Genomic DNA, 24,615 nt, shown 5'->3' with positions numbered 1-24,615 from the left:
ATGGAACTTCTGCTAAAGGTGAGTCAGGTATATATGTAGTGGGAGATGTCTGGGCTCTGTGTGCACCACACAATAGTTATGCACCTGAGTGATGTGATGTGGCAGAGGGTGACTAAATCCAACTAAGACTGGCAGGGGAACCAGAGGGTCTTGCAGTTAAGGAACCAGGAAAAAAGGCCAGAACTTGCTCCCACCAGAATGCCTCACAATACTGATTAAGTCATTTGGTATATCTGACCGTAGTTCCTCATCTCTAAATGGGAACAATAAGGACACCACGCCTCATTAAACTACTGGCTTTTTGTTGCAAAGAAAATAATGGAATTAACTATGGCAGTATGTCACAGGCACTTCACACTCAGAAGCACAAGACTTCAAGTACTTACTGGAACATAAGCAACAACAGTTTACAAGGAGAAATCCATTCTTTCCAAAAAGCCAGACAAAACATGGTGTGTGATCCATCTCCAAGTATGTTTGTAACATGAATTACACGATGTTATTCTTTCTGTATTTCCTTTTCCTTTCCGAGGCTCACATTAGTTAATGAAATCTGTTTATATCTGTAGCATATTCATTCAGAATAAGTTGGGGAATTGTTACTTCATGCTGGTCAAACAATTCACTGTTTTGTCTACAAAAAAAGAAGTGCTACATAGCTGAGCTGTTGTCATGACCCTTTACCCAGACTTTTAAAATAATTACAAGAATGTAATGTGAAAGTATATGAAAAAGCATAGTGTAAGATAAATAAAATTCCATATTACATCTAGAAAATTACATTTTGATAAATAGCTCTTTCTTGGAGATGAAGGAAAATCACGTTAGCATTTACTGATTGCTGTTCCATATCCCTATGAAACACAAATAACTGTGCACAATTGTATATGTATGCTCTGTACAATATGCAGTGAAAAATGAAAGTTCTGAACTAAGTGTATTCCAGTTTTTGTGGATCATTTTTCCCTGAGTCATACTTGCTATCATTTTTCCACAGAACCATCATGTTTAATATCACAATAATTTTCAATGAACAAGTCCTGGTAAAACACAGAGGTCTGCAGAATTTGACCCTATAAGCAGCAGATTTACGTTAGAGTGATCAAAGCAAATTTCCCTTATTACACATATGTCACAGGTAACACCAAACTCTTCTCTCTTCATATGAAGTCCCTTGAATCAACACTTTCAAGAGCAACAGTTTTGACTCACAGTCTTTTTTATGCTGAATCTCTTCAGAATGAGCTGACGTTTCTGAATGAGCTGTACATTTCTTAAACTGTCCTCAACCTAGCTAATGGCTGTAAATTTCTACTGCTCAGCCTGCACCTCACTGTGTGCCACCAGGCTGACCTGACCTTTCTGCAGCCCCAGCCTTTGTGCCATGTTCACATGCATTTCAGCAGCCCTCCTTGCACCCAGGGCAAGGTTTGAGCCTGGGGGCGAGGGAGGAGGAGGAAAGGTGATGAGACAAAAAGCATATGAAAGAGTTCAGACAGCAGATACAACCCAGAAATTAGGCAATTTTGCTACACAGTTCTCATCACAAATAAATGATATAGATTGATCCTGTTTCCAGCTAAGTTTGTGTTGCAATTACTTTAAAGCAAGGAGAATCAGGCTCTCTTAGCCTAAACACAATGCACACTGCAAGCAAGTCTCTTTTCAGTCAAATCTCTTTCCAAAGTCAGTACACATGGACCTGTAACTGATTTTGCAAATTACAGCCCTAAATGCATAGCTCTCTACCAAGGGGAGTAGAAGTGTCTTGGAAAGACAAAAAAGTCGTGAGGTTTTAAGCAATCTCCATGCACAAATTTTTGGTGACAAATTCTGCACACACTTCTTTTGCTGTCTGTCCTACTACCAAACCTACTCTTTTTTTTTTATGCGGAAAATACAGCTCCCACTGCCTATCCTGTTGGACACCAGGCCTATAAGCCAGTGCCTGACTGTGCTCCAGACCCACTGCGGGAAACAGAGGAGTGATCACACACACAGTCAGAGGTTCAGGCCATGATCAACAGTTCCCACACACCTGCCAACATAACAAGCCTTTCTCAAAGTGCCAGACATAGGCTAGGCTTCTTTTAGCTCCCAGCTCAAGACTATAAATCATAGGAGCAGCGTGAAGTCTGACTCTGCATAGCTTTAAAGACTGCCCGATCCTTTCTGTCCTGGAAAGAAAGGAGATGCCATATCAGGTACAGGAAAAACTGTATGAGCCATAACAGATGCCACGCAAGGTCAAAGGAGAAGGTTGGGATCATCTTTTTGGACTGATACTGAAAGCAGGACTGCACAGTTGATGGTGAAAAATGCAAAAAATACTAAATGAAATCTCGCTTTGGTGAAGTTTGGTGAAGATGGGGAAGTTTGCTTCTAGTGCTCTCAGTTGGTTCTGTTCCTACTGGCAGAAATTTCTGTGATTATTTCTTTGATTATCACCAATATTATCCTATTATCTCTTCTCCCATTGTTTACTTAACTTGTCTTTTAATCTCATGTCTGAATGATATTTAGTATTAAGAGTTATTATAATTAGCTCTTCATAGCTTTACACAGTGCCTTAGCTGGTCTTCATCAAAATAGTCTCCTTATTGATGTCCCTCCCAGGATGAAAAAAACAAATTTGATGCTGACAAATTGCAGTGGAATTGCCAGGCTACAGCCTGAACAAGTACGTGAGCAAGTGAGTGCCTGGAGCAGGTTGAGCCTACACCCATCCACCCCGTCCTCTCTCTCTGTCTCAGCAGTGCTTCCTGGAGCGCGTATGCAGTCTGAGTCTGAGCCCCCATCCCCGCCTTTCTTCCTTCTCCTGGTGCTCCAGAGTTTGAACTGGAGAGGGCTGTGTTCCTCAGCTCACCCTTTTCTCCAGGCTGTTGCTGGGAGAGGTGAGTTGGCTCCTCTATCTTTGATATCTTGCTCTATGGCGCTCTGTTATCACCTTTGTTTGCTTTACACAAATCTAGGTGAGGAACTGGTTGTAGATTTTCTTCCCTCAGCAAGCAGAAAGGCTACTATGTGTTATAATCTTTTCTGCAGGTGTTTTACAGCAGTGGTGCACCCTGGAACCAAGCTATTGGAATTACTGAGAACATGTGAGTTCATGTCACAAAAGCAGCCTGTTTAGCAATTCCATAAAAAAAAAACAAACAAGGACAGCAGGTAGTGTTAAAAGTGAACATGAAAATGATAATAAGTCTACTACCACACTGGCTTGAAATAGATGGACTTGCTAGAAATATGCTACATGTGCAGCTATTTAATGCTCAGGCAGTGTAACTCAGCAGTGTCCCTGGACTGAAGGACCCCAGATGCTACTGAAAGATGGCACTGTTAGCAGGCTACACTGTGGGTTCTTTTTATTCCTTGTGAGATATATTGGTTTAGTTTGGGGAGAGAGTGGTGGTGAGGAGAGAGGTGTAAAAATCTGTTAACTTAAAGTAAAAAATTAGTCAAAGCTTCAAATATATACCCACTCTGGAGGATGGATCAGTCAGAGTAATGTACCCAGAGAAAGAAACTTTCTTAATTCATGGAACTCTTGAAGGATATTCTAAGGACACATTCTGCTTCAGTTGCTGGCTTCTTTAATACTATGCAAATACCAGCAATTCACCTATATTGGGAGCACATGCATGCAGACTGTGCTTTGCATTAGCACAGCCCATGAAGTAAGGAAGTCAGATATTTCACTAGAAAGGAAACCTAGCCTGTCTCACTCCAGTTTATAGGAGGGAGAGAAGGCTCTTTTAATATATGTATACCTGACAGCAACATTAAGACACAATGCTAGCCTGACCAGTTTATTACAAATCCTAGTCATTGAGGGAGATGGGGAAGGGAAGATGGGCAATAGAAAAGATACGTAATAAAAGCAAGGAGTCTTTGTAGGAAGCCAGAGGGAGATAGTCACCACCACGGATTCCAGCATTGCTCGTAGGTCAGATATTGATCTTCAGTAGTGATAGGTGTCGGGGGTTGTGTTTGGCTGACAATGACGACAGCGACTCTTTCCAACTTATTTATAAGTCAAAGTGGTCAAGTCAGCTCTCTTTGGAGTGACAACTTCTGGCTTTGGGATCGCAGCAGAAACTCCCTTGTTCCCATTTTCTGAGCCTTGCCAGCAGATAAGAGGAAGCAGGGAGATGCCCACCTGCGTCCTGTTTTTCACAGGACACAATGGTATCAATACAGAAAAGGCATTAAAAATTACATTACTTATGGTGATTTTCTTCTCTTACATACTGAATGCTTCCCTAGGACATACAACTCATCCTGAATTGAAATGCAGATTCTGTTCAGACCAGTAGATGGCACAATCCATTTATTTCATTATATTCATCACAATATTGTAATGTCACAGAATCACCTATTACCTTCAACGTAGGATTTATTGTTTTTAGAATAAATGGGGATGTATAGCAACACTAAGACAATCAATGACATGGCACTTACATGAATTATCAGCCAGGTCAAGAGAACATTTAGAAGTAATATAAGAATTCAATTCTACCACGTCACGCAATAAAAATAGTCAACAAACGCACACTACATTTTAAGCTCATTGTGTATTTGTAACAACTAGCAATACTGTTAAATATAAAGTACTTACCGAACACTGCAAAAAATGAATCTAGCATGAAAAGGTCCTATTGAGATAGCATTTCAAAAGATATATCTACTGGTAAAACTTTTAACTTCACTGGCTAATTCCATAATTACAGTGTGACTAACAGAACTTCCTATAATGACAAGTGCTGGGAGCAACTTACACAATGCCAATCACACAACAGCATCTTTGAAATGCACATCATTTCAGAACTAAGTGAAAAACACTTTTTATCCAATGTAGGAGAGAGTCAGTTTTAAATGCCAAAAATACCTATGTATTTTGAATGAAACCAATTCATACGCAGGCATACTTGCAAGCATACTTCTACACAAATCATTCATGACAGAGGCAATCGTGGGTTATTGGGCTCTGCGGAGTGTCTCTCTAAACAAGAAAAAAACCCCTAACAAACAGTATAAAACAGATAATTTCTAGTTCAAAAGAAAAAAAAAACAAACAAAGCCCTGAAATAAACCAGTTGGTTGCTTTGCTTTTACAACTAAATCTTGGAAAATCTTAGTTCTCAGAAAGAAAAGAACAATGGAAGCGATTCATGCTGAAATTCAAGATTGAAGAAAGAAATCTCATTGATGTTGTGAAGAACACAAAGCTTGTTATCCTACAATATTGACAGAATTATTGAAATAGTAGAGAAAGAAGAACCAGGCTGTAGTGGAAATGCTAAGTCACAGCTTGAAATAATGATTGAGCATGTGGTGAGAAAGCAAGGCCAACCCAGGGGAGCTCAGATGTATGCAGCATACCTGAGTGATGAGAAAGGGTGGAGCCAGGATGCATTTCTCCCCAGACCTCATTTAAGGGTTGGCAGTGAAGATGAGGATATCTTTCTGGAGGTATATGCACATCTGAGGCCTTCTGCAGGCCTCCTTCCCTTATTTCTGTGTCCACTGCAACTTCTCACTTGCCTGGGCTCTTGCTGCTCTGCTGTCATTGATGCACTTACTACTATATTACATAGACTGTATCAGAGTCCATTTCCTAAGCTGCAAAGATAAGTTATACAATTATAGGTTGTAATGGCACTTAATTTCATATTCTCAAATAAATACTACAATATCGTGTCACTTTACAGGGTACACCACTTAGCTTTATAGCAGTTACTTAGAGTAGAGTCACATATTAAATGCTGCTGAGTTGTAGGGTAAATTATTCTCATCTCTGTTGGGCAAATTACAGCTTAATAATATGAGAACATATGTAAATAATGTGAATTTCCTGGTTTAGTTATTAAAATAACAAGTAATTTATCAAATAACTATGGAAAACAAAAAAGTAGTCAAATGATGAAATGATGGGCTGGAATATACAAGTAAGAATGTTTTTATACACTAAGCCAAGAATTTCTAACTAAAATGCTAATAAGAATCAGTGTCTTAATTTTTCCTGAAATCTAATACAACTGCAAGCTAACAAGACCCCAGGTAGTGCTCATCCCACCCACCTCTGATTAGATCTTGTGCAGTGAGTCAGTTCAATAGGTAGAACTGAAGGAAAGCTTTCTACTGAATCAAACCAATTTTCACTATATGCTTGCTAAATCCAATGCGACAGGAAGAGAGGGAACATACAGCCAGCCGTGAAAGAAGTGAGGGTGAAGAACTGCCTATCAAAGCCTAGCTAGTAGATTATATTAATTGACAAGACTGTGTGCTTGAAGTAATTAATGTGGTACACCTTTAGTCTGGGACAAGTGACAAGAATGATAGAAACACCTGAAACTTTGTAGACAACATTTCCTCCCTGCTGAAGAACACCTTTTTTTAAATAAACAGAAGTCAGAGCAGTGTTTCCAAAGCAATGTTACAATGACATCACTTAGCAGGGAAAATACTCTAGTTTTATTACAGGTATCAACATTGGAGCTGTTTGCCTTAATTCCTGAACAGGTCCAACACTTGCATTACATTTCCGGGATGTAATGGAGATCAGTAACCAAGTTACCAATCACAAGAGAAATTATTTGTTACTTGCAACAATTGAGCTATAATTCTAAATTCGGAGAACTTGGCTTACCTGGTATTATGTATTTGACCCTAACAGCATGACTAGTTCTGTTGAATTAGCCTGAACATGTGACGTGGTGTTTATGCCAGCTGCAGAAAGATACTATGCCTGGCCTGACATAACAAAATGTAAATACATTTGATTTAGCAGAGTGAACTTGAGTAAAGTACTGCTTAGCATCTTGTGACTATTATGCTTTGGCTCAATCCTAAGTGAACTAAAACCAGATTTATTGTTATGAAACCATGGTTCTTTCAAAACTCGATCTCTAATTAGGCTGCAGTGTGCACACATTACTCAGTTGTGTCACCTGAAAGTTGTATACAGGTATGACAATAATAGTCCTAAGTAGGTATGTACCAGAGGCTTACCTACAAGAATAATTTGAGAGCCTATTACCTTTGCTCTTGCTCTGCTGAATTCTGAAAATACACTACATCTTTCTTCTTCCCTGTTTATCCATTTGTGTGTATCCATTTGCTGCCATCGAAACAAAATCAGTGGTGGTGAGCCCAAGTCCATGGAGTCAGATGGGATCTACCCAAGTGCACCGAAGGAGCTAATTAGAAGTGCTTGCCAAACATTCCATCATTTATCAGCAGACACATACTGAGTTTCACGGTACAGGACTTTCACTGAAAAGTCATGACAGTCAGGTGAAGTCCCTGGTGACTGGAGGAAAAAAAAAAAAAAAAAGAAAAAAAAAAGGCAACATCACACTCATTTTTAAGAGGGGTAAAAAGGAAGACCCTGGGAACTACCAACTGCTCAGTCTTATCTGTATGCCAAGAAAGACCATGAAGCTGATCTTCCTGGAAGCTATGCTAAGGCATATAGAAGACAGGGAGGTGATAGAGCAGAACCAACATGGCTTCACCAACTATGATGGTGTAACTGCATCAGTGAACAAGAGAAGAGCTGCTGAAGTCATCTGTCTGGGCTTCAGGTAAGGCCTTTGGCACAGTAACCCACAACATTCTTCTCTTCAAATTAGAAATACATGGATTTGAGGGATGGATTGTTCAACAGATGAAGAACTGGCAACAGGACTGAGTCCAGAGAGTGGCGGGCAATGGCTCCATGTTTGGATGGAGATTAGTGACTAGTGGTGTCCCTGAAGGTCAGAGCTGGGATCAGTTATCTTTAATGTTTTTGGCAATGACATCAACAGCTGGGTCAAGAGCACCTTTAGCAAGTTTGTGGATGACACCAAGCTGTGAGTTGCAGTTGACTCACAGGAGAGACAGGATGCTATCCCGAGGGACACTGACAGGCTTGAGCAGTGGGCTCAGGCAAACCTAATGAGGTTCAACAAATCCAAGAGCAAGGTCTTGTACACAACGAGATCTCCTCCGCCCCCTACCCCCACCGCTACTAGCAATGCAAGCTGGAGGAGACAAGGATAGAGCATGGCCCTGCTCTATCCTGCAAGTCCTGTAAAGGACTTTGGAGGTGCTGGTTGATGGCATGAGCCAGCAATGTGCCCTCACAGCCCAAAAAGCCAACTATATCCTCGACTGCATCAAAAGTAGTATGGCCAGCAGGTCAAGGGAAGAGATCCTTCCCCCTTACTCTGCACTGGTGAGGCCTCACCTGGAGTATTGCATCCAGATGTGGAAGGCTCGGTACAGAAGAGATGTGGACCTGTTGGAGAGCTTCCAAAGGAGGGCCACAAAAAATGATCTAAGAGATGGAACACCTCTCCTGTGTGGATGTGCTGAAAGAGCTAGGGCTGTTCAGCATGGAGAAGGGAAGGCTCCAAGGTTTCAATAGCAAAAGGGTAGTACAAGAAGGAAGGGGACAGACTCTTTAGCAGGGTCTGTGGTGATAGGACAAGGGGAAAAGCTTTCAAAATTTAAGAGGGTAGATTTAAGTTGGATATAAGGAAAAAGTATTTTACAGTAAGCTTGGTCAGACATTGGCACAGGTTGCACAGAGATGTGGTGGAAGACCCCTCCCTGGAGAGGTCAGACTGGACTGGGCTCTGAGCAACCTGATCCAGCTGTAGATGTCCCTGTTTACTGCAGGAGAGTTAGACTAGATGACCTTTAGAGGTTCCTTCCAACTCTAAGGATTCTATGACTCTACTATTGTAGACAAAGTCCAGGCCTATAAAATAGTGCATTTAATGTTTGCATAAAGGTACTAACTTTGAATTTAAGACAGGAAAACTTTGAATTCTGCGTCGGTAGGAGTCTGCAGGTAGACTTCTAAATAATTCTCAGTCACCCATCAGAATTTTTTTTTTTTGACTTTTTTATTTTTAATGGCACAAGTATGGAAGTAGAAAACAAATATTTGTTTAAAACTCAAATCCTGTGGTATCCAGTATATCTAGAAAAGAAGAAAAATGCTGAATCAGAAACAAACAAAAATGACTACCTCAGCAGGAGATAGCTAGAGTGAAATTCTCTTTGAAAATGATTATTGCTGAGATGGAAATTACAAAGTATTGTCTGACAAAAAGAATAATGAAAATTAGAGTCATACATTCTATGTATAAGATACTTCAACAGAATGAATAAATAACCTTATTATTAGCTATTTCCTTATAAACCTTACTGAACAGGCCCCTCCAAACTACAAAAATGCTCTACATTAACATTTGGTGGAAAGTTTTCTATTAGTGGAACATAAATATCACTCTCCATGTAAAATTATCTGTATTAACAAAGGAAATACGAACTTGTCATAGTTTTATGGTTTTTGTTATTGGTATTCCACATCGTAGCATGATGTTGTACACTGGGAGTTAAAGAGTTAATACTCCAATTCTGTGGACTGTGGATAGTTCCGGGTACCTGGTTGTTTTTTTTTTTCTGTTCAGAGAGAAAGACAAAACTACTCTCATATCACGAGACATCCCCCTTTCCCCTCCTGCTTGGCCTGGCCAGATGTCTTGACTCAGCATCAGAGTAAGGTCTTTGGTTTTTGGACACTCTCATTTTATTTATTAGCTTCAATTCTAATTATATTGTACTATAGCGTATTATCTTGCATTCCAATATCTTACTAAATCAGTTTTGTTTTTCCTCAGATCATTCTGCTGGTTTTGTTTTTAGGCCCATCTCCCTATCTTTTCCCCAGCCATAGCTCTGTGGGTCCCCTTGCCCTGCTAGTCATGGAGCCAGGCAGAACCAGGCTGTAAACTGCTGACAGAACTGAATCACTACTTAAAGCAATAGTTATTCCATTTGACTACAGGTACGGGTCTTTGAAAATACTTTAGAGGTTCCTTGTCCCAGGATTGTGACAGAAATAGGAGGCAAATTGGCTTTGCAAATTGATCAGCAGCAAGTTCCCAGGACTTATCAAGGTCCCTAATTTTACCTTGAAGGGACAAAACACACAACATTAACTGCTGTTGAAGTTAGCTTCCCTGGTTCAGTGACTACTCTTCAAAGAGTGATTTAACTAGGGGTTTTTTCTCTTGACAAAGAAGGGAAACAAATGCCATAATCAAGTACTTTAATAAGTCTTGCCAACAGAGACAAACAAAATTTAGTAACTCAGTTAACAAATACTGGCTACAATCTCCAGCTGTGTCCCCATCTGCACCTCAAACCTGCCTCTCTTCCTGTCCCTGCTTCCCACACACACAAAAAAAAAACAAAACAGAATAAATCCATAAAACCTGATTCTTTAGAACCTTACAGTCTCCTCTAATATATGCTAATTTGGCTGCCTTAGAAAGCATTTTACATCAAGCTGTGACAGTGGTTTGTAGTGACTGTTTGACTTCAGCTTCAGGTGAAAAGTATTTCTTCTGCAAACAAGAGCAAAGTCCGCATACTCCTCAAAGTCCTCAGACTCTCACTCTGTATAAATTTTGTGAGACTTGTTTCAAACATTATTTTTTCACCTACTTGGTAAGCTTTTTAGGAATAGCACTTGACTTGGGCTGTGTGGGGACGCATTGTGCCTTGAGGTTCCAGGTTCTGGTAGTGCCTTCAATTATAATAAGAATTATGAATACAAATACTGCTGCTAAAAGATAGTACTGGCATTCCCCTTTCCCACCTATTCTAGCTACATAGCCATTCCTATCAGAAAGTATTATTACAGCCACAGCAATCACTATCCAGGTTAAAACAAATCATTTTGTCACATCAGGTTTCAGTGACAGCTTAATGCGTACATGAAACTGCAGCGATGCCAAGGCAATGGAGGGACCCTCCAGCAACGGGCAGCTCTCACAAGAGAGGCTGACATGGCATTGGTGTTGCCAGGGCAAAGTCAGGAAAATTATATGGCTGAAGCCCAGAACCACCAGTCATCAAGAGCAGCTGCTTCAAAGCTGGCCCAGCCAGAACCAGAGCAACTGATCTCAAGGCAGGAGGAGGCCTGCAGGTTTCCTTTGCCAGGGAAACACCAAGACAGTAGAAGGACCCTCCAGCAGTGTGCAGCTCTCATAACAGAAGTGGGTGTTGGCAAGGCAACAGAGGCCATACCCATGTTCTTTTCCTTGGGAAAAGCAGTGACAAGTTGCTGCCCACAAGGTACAGGGTTGGCAAACAGAGCATGGCTGTCACCCGTGTGTGTGTGCTGTAACAGGTGGAGCAGCACCTTGCATGGCAGGGCACCACAGTTTTACCAGCTTCAGAAGTGAGGGGGCACTCATTCCAAGTGATCTTCAAAGCAGAATGGTGCATTTACAATGCCAAGCTAAGGCTGCAGCTCTGGCAGGGGAGTGTGCACCACCTACCCCAGTCATCATCAGTGCCTCCACTCAGACTTAGCTTCTAAAGGAAGAAGCATCTGTGCAGGCCATGGTATGTGGGAAGTGCCTGCACCTTTCAGCTGCAGCAGAAGTGAGTGGCAAACTTGCCTGTGTAAGATGTGCCCAGGTGGAAGACTTTCTGCAACAGCTGACTGACATCAAGGAGACAGGCTGTGTGCTATCTGGGAGGTAGGGATACAGACGGTCAGCCAGATTTATGTGCAATCTGCATTAAATACACAGTATGGGCCCGAATAGCCCTAAACTTCCCCACTAGTGTATCCAGTTGGAGCGGAGACAAACAGGGATGAGAAATGGCAAGCTGCCATGAGAAAAAATTTCCTCTTGTTAGAGGAAAAAGCCCGCCTCTAAGCCTCTGCAGGAGTTAGGCGCTCTAAAAGGTGCCTCTGCAGTTCTCCAGCCTGAGAAGGAAAAAGAAACAGGTAGCAGGTAAGTCATCTGAACTATGCAAGGCAGCCAGACCTGCACCCTGTTGCATAACAACTACTGCAACTAAGAAAAAGCAATGGGTGAAAGTAGTGGATGATTTTCTTCTGAGGGGTACAGAAGCAGCAGTTTGTCACTCTGACCTGCAATCTAGAGAGGTCTGCTGCCAGAGTTTGTATGTCACACAGATTGCTATCCCCTGCTACTGTTTCATGGAGGCACCAGCAACACAGCTACCAGCAACCTGAAGATATCAAGGACTAGAAGCAGCTGGGAGCAACACTGAAGAATTTGGGAGCACAGGTAGTCTTCTCATCAATCTGCCAGGTTAGGGAAATGGGAAAGGACAGGCAATTAACAAAATCAATAAACGGATATGGGAGTGGTGTTGAGAACATGGCTTTGGCTACTCATGTCAAGGAACTCACTTGGAGGAAATCTGGTTTTCTGGAGTAGGATAGGGTTCATCTGTCAGACAAGGGAAGACCATTTTTGGCAGGAAACATTCCAATTTAATCAGAAGGGTTTTAAACTAGAATTGCTGGGAGTAGAGATTCTAAGTCATTGCACTTTGAGGCTGACAATGGTAATGGATGCCCTGGGCCTGGACTAGAATCACAAAGTTAGAAGCGACCTATAAGATCATTGAGTCTAACTGTCTCCTCATTACCATTGCCACCACAAGCACTAAACCATATCATACAGCATGTCGTCCAGACGCCTCTTGAACACTGGCAGGGACAGCGACTCCACCACCTCTCTGGGCAGGCCATTCCAGTGCCTGACCACTCTCTGAGAGAAATATTTCTTCCTTATGTCCAACCTAAACCTCCTCTGATACAACTTGCGGCCATTACCCCATGTCCTGCTTGTTGCCTGGGAGAAGAGGCCAAATCCCTCTTCACCACAACCTCCCTTCAGGAAGTGGTAGAGTGCAAAGAGTAGGATCAAAGGCCTGTAAAACAGGACCTAACTTACAGGGTAAAGGAACTGTAATTGGAATATCAGCCTCAATGGGAGCCCAACTCAAGTGTCTACACCAATGCATGGAACACAGGGAACAAGCAGGCATGTAGGTGCCTAAAGGGCTATGATGACATCAGCATCACTGAGACGTGATGGGATGACTCTCATGACTGGAATGTAGGAATAGATGGGTATAAACTCCTCAGGAAAAACTGGGAGGGGAAGAGGTGTTGTGCTCTACATCACTGACCACCTGGAATCCATGGAGCTCCACTTGGGCACAGATAAGGAGCTGACAGAAAGCTTATGGGATATGGGAACACTTGAGAACCATCGAGAAAAGAAAAGAAAGCGTTCTACAAAGGTGTTATATGGTACACATTTTGCAACTTTTAAACTGAAAAGCTGTCAGTAATCACATGCATACCTTGTATATTAGTGTGCTGATTAACTTAGTCTCAAATATATATCCCAGGGGAATCCAGTTCAGAAATCGTAGCAAAGTTTCCAAAGTCACATGAACTAAAGGAGCATTTTGGGAGTTTTCCTGTGGGAACACATCAGTGAATATTACTAAGGCATAAATGGGAGGAGGTAGCGTGGAAGAGGTTAAAAAAACCTAATACTTACCATCACGAACTGACACAGTTGAAATATCTGAGAGAACTCATTGCACATACTATAAAAAAAAAAAAAAATAAAATAAATGAAGCACTCCCAAGTTCCCAAAACAATCCAAACTGTATTAATCAAAGCGCCTGTGACCACAACACAACTTCTGAATACCTACAAATCCTTGCTTCTTTACAAAAGACAATGCCAACAGCATATTTTTTTTTGAAGAAGTCCGGTGGGATCAAGTGCATCCTCAACAACAAGTCTGCATGCAACACCAAGCTGAGTGGTACAGCTGACAAGCTGGAAGGAAGGGATGATATCCAGAAGGACATACACAGGCTTGAGAGGTGGGCTCGTGCCAACCTCATGAAGTTCAGCAAGGCCAAGTGCAAGGTCTTGCACCTGGGTCAGGGCAATCCCAAGCACAGATACAGGTTGGGCAGAGAATGGCTTGGGAGCAGCCCTGAGGAGGATTTGGGAGTGTCAGTTGATGAGAGATTCAGCATGAGCCAGCAACATGTACCTGCAGCCCAGAAGGCCAACTGCATCCTGGGCTGCGTCAAGAGAAATGAGACCAGCAGGTCAAGGGAGGTGGTTCTGCCTCTCTACTCTGCTCTCGTGAGACCCCATCTGAAGTACTGTGCCCTGTTACAGAGCCCCCAACACAAGAAGGACATGGAGTTGTTGGAGTGGGTCCAGAGAAGGGCCACAAAGATAATCAGAGGGCTGGAGCACCTCCCAGCTGGGGCGCTTCAGCCTGGAGAAAAGAAGGCTCTAGGGGACCTTAGAGCATACCTCAAGGGGGCCTACAATGAAAACTGGGGCAAGATTTTTTGTAAGGGCAAGTAGCAACAGCATAAGAAGCTAATGGCTTTCAACTGGAAAAGGATAAATTTAGACTGGATACTAGAAAGAAATTCTTGACTGTGAGGGTGGCGAGACACTGAAACAGGATGCCCAGTCTGGTCATGGATGCCCTTTCCAAGGCTGGAGGCGTCCAAGGCCAGGCTGGATGGGGCTGCAAGCAACCTGGTCTAGAGGGAGCTGTCCAGGCCAACAGCAGGAGGGTTGCAACTAGATGACCTTAAGGGTCATTTCCAACACAAACTATTCTATGTTTCCATGACCATCATGGGATGAGGCAGTCGCAATAATGCAGAAATATACGTTGCATGGGAACTGCTGAGTCACAGCCTGAACCACTGATTGATCACCTGGGGAAAGGACAGGGTCAGCCCTGGGAGCACAGGTGAAGGCAATTCAGCTGTGCAACCAGTAGGGGTGGAGCCCCCTACTTGCTTAGTTGTGAACAGGTCTAATGTCATCCTATTCTGAAATACCACTTTGGATAAAAAGGTTACCTCCTCTTGGATTGCTGGTAATGCATCTGTTGTGGCACTTTCTACTACTTCTAGAGTTGCAGAGATATTCACAATATTCACAGCCTTTTCCAGCTGAGTTACTCCTAAGACTGGGATAAGGGCTCTCACAAAGATATGGTATCCTGTATTGTACCTTACCAGTGGTTTATTTACCCTTTTAACCCTCCTGGGATTTTGATAGTAGCTCCACACAGTTCTCACTATGCCTGGTGGGAGTTCTTTTGGATGGACGTTCGTAGGAGGTGCTAAATATCCTCCTATGCAATACCCTTTCCAATTTATTGACACTGATTTTCAAGCTCTCCCATCTCCACACAGCCACCAGAAACCTTTACTCAAATGACACTTGCTCACTATATTATTTCCATTATGATATTTGTTCCCACTAATGAGAGTTTTATTACTTTCTTTAATAGTGGCCACTATTAAGCATGACAATGTAACACTGATCCAAATAGAAGGGAGAAGAGTGACAATCATACATTTAACAATAACAAATAAATAAAACAGAGGTACAACATTACTACCCACAACAACACAAAAGATAGTACTATTGCAACCAAAATACAAAATGTTACAGCACACAATATTACTTTGCCACAAACACCACCCTGTGTATACTGAGATAAAGCAAATTAGTAACTGACTTATCTTTTCTGTATGAGTTTAACTTCTGACAGTGCACTTGACAGACCGAGTAGTTTCTCAGCATCTTGGAATAACCTCTTGTAAAAATACTTTAGTTACCCCACATGCCTTATTAGTTCTACAAGGGAATGCTTCTGGCCACTGTAAAAAGATATCAGTTAGTACCAACATACAGCAACACCCCTTTTCTTGGGAGCTCCAAGAAATCAATTTGCATTGTTGCCCTGGAAGGCCCCCTTTCCCAATAGGCCCACTTGTACCCTATTCCTGGTACTAGGATTGTACTTTGTAGTGTCTGTTTACTGATAGATTTTCTTATCTTTCCCTAGAACTAATTTCTGTAAAATACTGAAGGGCATAACAATGTGTCCATCTGGGCATGCACCCATCTGTCAGCTTGCTTTCTTCCCTTCTATATCATACATTCCTAACCTCATTAGAATATTTTTACAGGTTTGACTTAGATTCAGAGATCTTAAGCTTACTATCTGGAATTAAAGCCTTCTTCAACTACCTGCTTTGCCACCTGATCCATCTTCTTATTTCCAGTTTCCTGTACAGTGTTACCTTCCTGATGTCCTTCACAATATATAATAGCCACACACTTTGGTAGATTTACATCATGCTGTTTTCCTTGTGTGAGCAATCCTTGCTCTTTTCAGATTGCACTAAGAGCGTGTAGCATCCCAAATATATAATTAGTGTCTGTCTATATAATTAAGGCTCTTGTCAAGGCAGTTATTTCAGCCTTCTGAGGGAAGTCCCCACAGATAATGGCTGTGCTTCGATTACCTTATCAGTAGCAGTTACTGCATGTCCTGCCTTACCGTTTCCTTATTTCACAAAACTGCTACTGTCGGTAAACCAGGTGGCTTCTGCATCTTCTAAGGGCTCATCCTTCATATCTGACCAGCCGGAATATGCAGCTTCAGTTGTTTCAAAGCAGTCATGAAATACTGGTTCTCTAGGAGTTCCACTAAGAAAAGATACTGGGTTGACAACATTAGTTACAATTATTTCTACATCATCCTGCTCTACCAGGATGGCCTGGTATTTCAGGAACCATTGAGGTGAAAGCCAATGCCCCTCTTTTACCTCCAATACAGCAGACATGGAATAAGATATTAAAACTGTTATTCTTTGGCCTAGCATAACTTTACTGGCTTCTTGAATATTGAGCAATAGTGCAGCTACTGCCCTCATGCACCCTGGCCATCCCTTACTCACTTTATCAAGCTGTTTGGAGAAGTATGCCACTGCCCCTTTGATAGGGTCCAAGGCTCTGGGCAAAGGACTCCCAGGGCTATTCCTTGTTTTCCATGCGAGGGCAGAAGGGTTTAGTCATGTCTGTTAGTCCCAAAGCAGAGGGCCTTCATGAGTTGTTGTTTCAACTGAGGGAATGGCCTCCTTGCTTCCCCATTTCATAGAATATTTTGGTTTTACCAACAGTCCATAGCTGTGTATCCACAGTCAGCACCACCTGTCATTCCTGGGAATGTATGGACTTCCTTGGCAGTCTGTGGCTCAGGGGGTTGGCAGATGGCTTCTTTCCTGACAGTCGTTAAGGTTTGAAGTCCAGCTGTAATCTCTTATCCCACATACGTCACTTGCTGCTGAGTTATTAGTGCTTTCTGTTCAGAAACTTGATAATCATTTAAACCAAGAAATTCAGTAAACTCACAGTCCACTGTACACACACTCTTTTGTTTCCGTGGCATCCACATCCTTGCAGTAAAGTTCCATCCTGGGATGGAGGAACCCAAGTCTCAGGTTCACGAGTTGACCAGCTCTCAAAAATCACTGAGCTGTTCTCACAACCCTGGGTAACACTGTCCAGGTTTTTTTTTAATCCCCATATCAGGGTTTTCCTATTCAAAGGTAAACAACTTTAGGCTTCCTTTGGCCAAATCAGTCAGAAAAGGCATCCTTCAAATCCAGAAGGTAAACTCCACCTACTCATTCCTTAACCTCGTTAATAGTGTATGAATTTTCCACCGAGTGCATGCATGCAATTACTTGCCCTCAAATCTTGTACCAAACTATAGCACTTGCTTTCCAATTTTTCATCAGCAAGTTTGGAGTATTGTATTGGGATTCATATTCAATTAGTAATCCAAACTCCAAAAATTATCTACTATTTCTTTTATCCTTCTACAATCACATATCTTCAAAGGGCACTGCTTTACCCTGACTAGGCTAACTCTTGCTTTTAACTTAACTTCTGTTTAGGGCTGCATTTTTGGCTCTGCCAGGTATCCCTGATACTCACACTCCTAAGCGCACCTTATTTAAGATTTCTGTAACCTCTGGGGTACAACCTTGTTTCTACCAGTTTGCGTTAAAACCAGACTTACAATTCTCAATTTGACCCTTACTCCAGTTTCATTCAATTTCTTGCCAGAGTAACCTGGCATGTACAAGAATTTACATATTCCTAGATGTTTTCTCAGCCTGTATTTAATTGATCCCCAAAAGTAAGCATCTCCTACTACTGTTGCAAAATCATCTATGGGTGGTAAGAGGCACCCGTGTGCACCAGAAAATAAATCTCTTTATCCTGCTCCCCTAGCTGCAAGTTAATCAGTGGATCTGCTATGGTAAACTTCCCAGGTTCCCATCCTTCAGCTTTGCAATCAGAAACAGTTCCCCCTCACTCATCTTGGTAGGATTTCTCCACCAGTGTCCCATTACACTGCAGTTTGTTCCAGTAGGGCGGAGCCCCCTCTTCTCTTGGCTCTTCCAGCCCTCCCACCTTCCTCTGAGGGGATCTCTGTGTCCTACGGCCCTGCTCTAGTGCTGCAAAAGTAACAGCTGCTGTTATTCCCAGTTTCCTTACTATCTCTGTTTCGCAATCAGTTTTTTTCTCTCTTTTCTTTCATACCGCTCACTTCTCTTCAGTACTGACATCCCTGTTACACCCTGCTCATCTTTGCCTTCCTCAGTCTGTGTCCTTCCCAAACTTTGCAGTTTCCAAACTCTCATCATTAAACTACTAACATCATATTTCAATTTTACCTCCTCCTCTCCAGAAGCTTCCAGTGCTAACACTAGGATTTTGGGTTTCTTAGATCTTTGCAGATGAAGGCCATTCTCACTTCCAGTACCCTATCCTCTCCACCTCCCCTCCTTGCAAGCAATGGGAGCAGCAGTCTCCACCCCGGCTCAGTCTGTCACTCCTAGCATTCTGCTAGTGAGGGAAGGGGGTGGGGGGATTGCTCTCATGCCAGCACAGATAAACTCACTTTCTCTTTAACCCTTTTTCCTTTGTACACTATTCCACTATTTGTACCCTCAGTTACACTTCCACATACCCTCAATTCTACTTCTGTATACCATTAACAATTATACTTTCTTATACCATCAAAACAGTTTGTCCCACTCCCTTCAAAACCCATAAATCAAACCACACAGTTCTTCAGTTTCCACAAACACCCTTAATACCATATAACTTCCCCCTAATAAATCTATATCGCTTGGTTATAAGCACCTTGCCATAGAACCAGCACTGATTGACCCACCTCCCTCACACACCTCCTTGCAAGCAGAACACAGTGTTACATAAACAAGTTGACATTCATTTCCCAAATGGAGTGGGAATCTCTCTATGGGTTCGTCATTCCCATTCATAAATTCATACAAAAACATACAGACAGACAACGATCACCCTTATACTCTGCACTCGCCCTGCAGCTGTGCCACAATGTCTCATGTATTCAAGACATTCACTTGCAATCACACACAATGCCGACTTTACACTTTACCAAATCAGAGCTCTGAACTATTTTTGTGTGTTTTGATAGCAATTACTCAAACACACAGTACAGATGGTGATCACGATAATACAACCTATAACTTCCACATTATCAGTTGACAAGATAGCCACTGTCACTGATCATCTAAGGGAGAGCTATTGCTCTTTCCTTGCATACGACTTACAGGTCCCCTTAGTAGGAACTTCCCCAAGGAGTCTTCCTACCCCAGCTGGCAACCTAACCCATGAGCTCACATACCTTGGGGGGGGGTGCACACACGATGCACACTCCTTCATACCCTGCGTAGGAAGTCTCCTCATGACTTACAAGTTCCCCTCTTCCATACACGTACCTGGCCCGCCGACAAATGGTCCTTGTCTGTTCCTGCAGTGATTGGATGAGGAAGGAAAATCCTGTGAAATCTCAGGGCACACCAAAGATGTCTCCCCTCTCAGCCGGTCCCACAGCCAAACAGAGGTTGTCTCATCCGAGTCGCCAAACTGATGTGCAGAAATCAAACTCTATAGCCAGATTAAGGAATGAGAGCAGGTATGTTTATTTCAACAGTGCACATATGCTGGGTGCAAGGGGGATAGATCTGCCTAACTTGCATGCTGTGAGGAAAAAGTGAGCTATAGATATAGGCCAAACTAATACATAATCAATTGTTTCCAGGAAATTGGATACATATTCATTACATTTCTGGGAATCCATTAGCATGCAGGCCCTCCCCCTCGCACATGTGCAGTGAGTTGTGGGGGCCTCCTGGTGGTCATGGGATGAAGAAGCAGTCTTTCTAGGTAAGGCTCGTAGTCTTCCTGTTGTAAACTTCTGACCCTGAGGGAGGGGCAGCCCCCATCCAGTTCTAGCCTGCCCTGAGGACATCTTATCACCTCCCAGCCAGAGGTCCTCAAGCTGTTCTCAAACTCTTATCTTTATGTTCTCTAACCCCCACGTTGTCTCAGTCCCAGTGTCTGCAATTCCCATTCTTCTAGCAACCTCTACATATTCACTTCTGTAAACTACCTTTAACTATCCCCAGTTCCTGTGAAGCCTTTTTCTCATCTTTTGCGGTGGGGCCCTTCTCTCATTCTTCAGTTTGACCTAATTTAGACAGTGAAATGCCAAAAGTAACTGAAATAGGTACATGGAATCTATTTGAAAAGAAGACCAAAACAATTAAAAACAATAGCAGATGCTCAGTGAGAAGAGGGATGTGCTAGGCAGGATTAGTTCTGCCATTTCTGACAAAGCAAGCATGTAAGGACAGCACAAGTTCTCTACATTCAGTAATCACTAAATCACATTTTCTGCTTCTATTACATCAGAAAACTATAGAACTAAGTTGATAGCTGCATGAGAAAGTGGAAACTACAACATCCTTCCCTGCTTTCTGCTGGAAGTCTTCACAAGGGACACTGCATAGTAATGCAAGAACTCTGCACTAATCTCCCGGCCATGAAAGAGAAAGGACCTCTACTGAAGAGTGAGGCAGAGGCTGAAGCTGTTTACTGTGACACTGGTATTATGTTAATGGATTGTTTGTTGTGCACTGCCCAGACAATTTCCTCTGAACGCTTCATCCTCAGTCAGCACCTGCTTTCACTTTGACTTACCGCCTTTTTCTCCCTTCTGTTTATACTAATCATATTTCACCAAGAAAAGGAATTATGACACTAACTTGATGTTTTTCTCCTACTCACATAACTTTCATTCCTTTTAGAAATCATCTTTCTTAGGCACAGATCACCTAATGTGAGTGCATTACATAAGAAAAGATGCGCTTCTGATGACCTCAGAAGACTAAAACGCTGCTGAACTGCTAACTTACTGAACTGATGAGAATGTTTATGTGAAGAAAGCTCAAAAACCCAAATAAACTGTCAACAGTTAAAAAAAAAAGACTTGCATAAAGAGATAAAAGCAAGGAGTGCTACACAGCACTCCAGCTTCAAGGTATAAGCTAATGATCACTACTTGTCAATCAAAGCATCATCGTTGTTTTGTGACTACAGATCATCCCTTTACTTATGAACAACACATATAGGGATTAATAAAACATTCAAAATACACAAGCTGCCACAGACTATGGGACCTTTGTGAAAAACAAACAGACTAAACAACCAATTTACTTCTGCCTGTACACTTCCCATTCCCTCCCATCCCGCTGCGTGGGCTGCTGGCTTTCGTGGAAGGTTAAGATTTCCTCATAAAAGGTAGGAAAGCAGCTCTGTGAAAGAGCTAAAGATCACAAAATCACAGAAATGCAGGGGTTGGAAAGGACCTCTGGGAAGAGATCATTGTGTCCAACCTCCCTGCTAAAAATACACTTCAGTTTTCCTTTGGCAAAGGAAAACAAACTACTCTTCTTGATTTGCAACCCCATTCTTACTGTGTTGTGCATTTCTTCCTCTACTCAGCGATTTGCAGTGATAACTGGCATACATTCACAAACCCATGAATAATCAACTCAGCACTCAATTGTAAGGTTGTAAAATAACAATTTGATTCTTCATGAAAGATCAATGCAATAATTCTGGAGGAGCATTTACATCATATAACATATGCTAGCAGGGTATAAGACAGCTAATCATCACAGCATAAATTACTTTCAAAGGCCATGAAACATTCCAGACACGATGCATTAAAATAAAAATTAGTGATGTCAACTTGCGTTTCCCCCTTATCCTCCTCTCTGCAGCCCAACCATTTTACCATCAGACTTGCTTGAGTGGGTGGGAACCATAACAGTGGTTGCTTTCCAGTCAAGGCTAGATGCTGGAGAAAATGGCATCTTGCTCAACATCTAAGGGCTAACTGATCAAGTACTAATCTAACTGCAGCCTAAATCCAGTGCTATTCACTGTCTGGTCAAGCCAGATTCTGGAGGAATTAACATCTAGCTCAGAACTGAAGTTATGTAATATGCCTACGAGTCAATCATCTTACCACCTAAGTAGTATGGGGACTCCATTCTGAACCCCATCACTCAACCACAAGGCCTCCCTAGTAACTTCACTGACTCCGTTTTTGTCTAGTACATAAAGTCTTTCATATATTTTATAATCAAGTCTATTGTCACATAATCAACTGTATCTTAGTTTCAAAAATTTGATAAATCGCTCATATTAATAAATATATTGCTGCTTTTCTTATGAGTGAATTACATTACTCCTTCCAAAAAGTTAAGACAAGCAGCTGACTGCACAAGGAGTTAAACTACTGTCAGACTAGAATTAAGCAGCATTTTTTTCCATACAAAAATATTAAAGAAAGTTATAAACACTAACATAGAACAAAGTTTCCTCAAATCACATGACTGTTTTGTTATGCTTATTTTTATAATGCGAAGTAGGCCTTCTCTTCCAGCAGGAACCTCCCAACAAAAATTACACCTCTCACCTCTTGTTCTCCTACTTTACATCTAAATAAAGAACTTGTCTCTTTTTTGTAAAAATCATCGAGGGTACTGGGGAGCTGCTAGTAGGTGGCACCTCCATTCTCTTTTCCAAACAGAAAAAGCCCTGCTCCTCTCAGCCTCCCTTCACCCTGGACTTGCATGGAATTTTCAACATCTTTCTTGTACTGAAGAACCAAAAAAACAGACACTGTGTTCTAGATGCAGCCTAATGAGTAGCAAACAGAAGGGAATAATCAATTCATGTACTGGTTGCACTGTTCTTGATGAAGCCCAGCACATAGCTAGCTTTTGTCACTACCAGAGCACACTGCTGACCTGAAACCAAAAGTAAATTTTCCTACTGCCTTCAGTAAGACCTAAATTCTAGATTGAACATGTAATAAAGCAGACATCAGTGGCAACAAAAACAGAAGGCGTAACCTTGCATTAACTGTTTGTTAGAAAGAAGTTGAGATCCAGGTATACTTGCCCTGCTAACATGGCTGCTTTTTAAGATTGCGCTCCATTTATGAACCAGCCTTCAGCAAGCTTTGTGCAGAACAGAAGAGAGATAAGAAGTATTCTGTCTACAGCATGTTAAGCCACAGCTTGCATAAAGATATAAGGGCCAGTTCTACCAAAACATCTGAAGTGTTATTTGAGATAAGCAAAGTTAGTGATAACTTCCTACAAGAGGAGAGGCAGAAACTAGCCCCGTAATCAAGCACATCAAACTGGGGCCCACTGTGTTTTTTACTGTTATGATTTTTTATAAGCATATATATATTTTTAAAGCGTACTTCTGTTTTGATTTTTTTCGGGGGCTCTATAGATAGTTGGTGGAAGTGTGGAAGTTGGTGGAAGTGGCGGAAGTGTGAAAAGCTCCATCTAACCTTCCATCAAAAATAACTAATTTAAATTGAAATAGTGAAAATTCAATTTAACAAAAAATATAAGGTTTTGAACTCTTCTCCTGCACAAAAATCCAAACAAAAAGAAAACACAGAAAAGTGAACTCAAGCCAAAGGAGTTAACAACATATCTAACTTTTTGGTGTCCTACATCAGTTTGTTTTGAACACCAAGGCTAGCTAGAATTCTGAGTTACAGAATTACAACTCTGTTTTTAACCCATTAGGGACCTCCTAGATCTATTCATCCTGTTTACATGAAATTTTTCCAATTCAATACCATCAATAACAATGCCATTTCCTGTCATAAGCCACACTGGAAGAACTACAGATTTGTTAATTACTACAAAAGCCAACCCACCAGAAGAAAGTAAACAAGGCAAGATAAACAATGTACTTTGCTATCATCATGACAAATGTTACTGGATGCAGTAATTTTTATGCATGGTTAAAAAACTGAGTGCTGATAGTGTACTTTTCGAAATCCTTAAATACTTCAAACCACTCAGCTCCAAAAAAAAAAAAGAAAAAAGATTTCAGACTGGGGTAGGGGAGGGAGGACTGGCAAGAAAGCTTTCTGCTGGGACTACTTCAAGACACTTTTACAACTTGTAAGGCAACGGAAAATCACAAGTTATGAGTAGAGTATAAGTAGATGCAACTGATTTTCTCCACTGGGAATTACTACATAAACAATCTTGAAGTGTCAAATTTCAGAAAAGGAATGAATTAAAGTCACAGGAAAAAACACAGTTCTTGAACACAGATCAATAGCCTCATGGATGAATGCATACTACTTGTAATGGTGGAAAGCTTCAGGAAAAAAACCTGAGTTTTCTTTTTGTGACTTATTAACATCAGCACAGTTCACATCTGTTGAGTTCTTTTTTCTAAAGTGCTCCTTCATACTAATGGTAAGATGAGTATGGCATAGGTAGACTAAACTTGGATGTATTGATTTAGTTTTGAGAACTAAGCCTTCTCTGCAGCAATGACACTGATGAGGAAATGCTTGTTCAGATTGGAAACACAACATGTCACTGCTTGAACATCAAATATTAATCACAGTGAATGTCTTCCTCTTCTGTACTGTGGTATCAAAAGCAGCCTTAGTTCAAGAAACAAGTGC

At 41.6% G+C, this 24,615-nt stretch overlaps 1 long non-coding RNA gene across 3 annotated transcripts; it reads right to left on the bottom strand.

Moving 5' to 3' along the window:
* Nucleotides 1-4,225: 4,225 nt before the first annotated feature.
* Nucleotides 4,226-19,902, bottom strand: LOC122162566. 3 transcript variants are annotated; one of them, XR_006169591.1, is made up of 5 exons: nucleotides 19,529-19,902; nucleotides 13,407-13,455; nucleotides 13,204-13,323; nucleotides 7,043-7,315; nucleotides 4,226-5,622 (listed from the first exon to the last, which is right to left on the bottom strand). It is a non-coding gene; the product is annotated as an uncharacterized LOC122162566 (long non-coding RNA). The 3 variants fall into 3 exon arrangements; XR_006169590.1 differs by lacking the exons at nucleotides 4,226-5,622; nucleotides 7,043-7,315 and adding an exon at nucleotides 9,643-11,785 and having other exon boundaries at nucleotides 16,252-19,892; XR_006169589.1 differs by lacking the exons at nucleotides 4,226-5,622; nucleotides 7,043-7,315 and adding an exon at nucleotides 9,643-11,785 and having other exon boundaries at nucleotides 19,529-19,888.
* Between the last annotated feature and the right edge of the window lie 4,713 nt (nucleotides 19,903-24,615).

The sequence above is a fragment of the Centrocercus urophasianus genome, unplaced genomic scaffold, assembly GCF_019232065.1.
Source record: "Centrocercus urophasianus isolate 14NV4802_14NV808 unplaced genomic scaffold, USGS_Curo_1.0 seq_10, whole genome shotgun sequence".
In the NCBI taxonomy this organism is placed as follows: Eukaryota; Metazoa; Chordata; class Aves; order Galliformes; family Phasianidae; genus Centrocercus; species Centrocercus urophasianus.
This window is presented reverse-complemented; position numbering and strand designations above follow the sequence as displayed.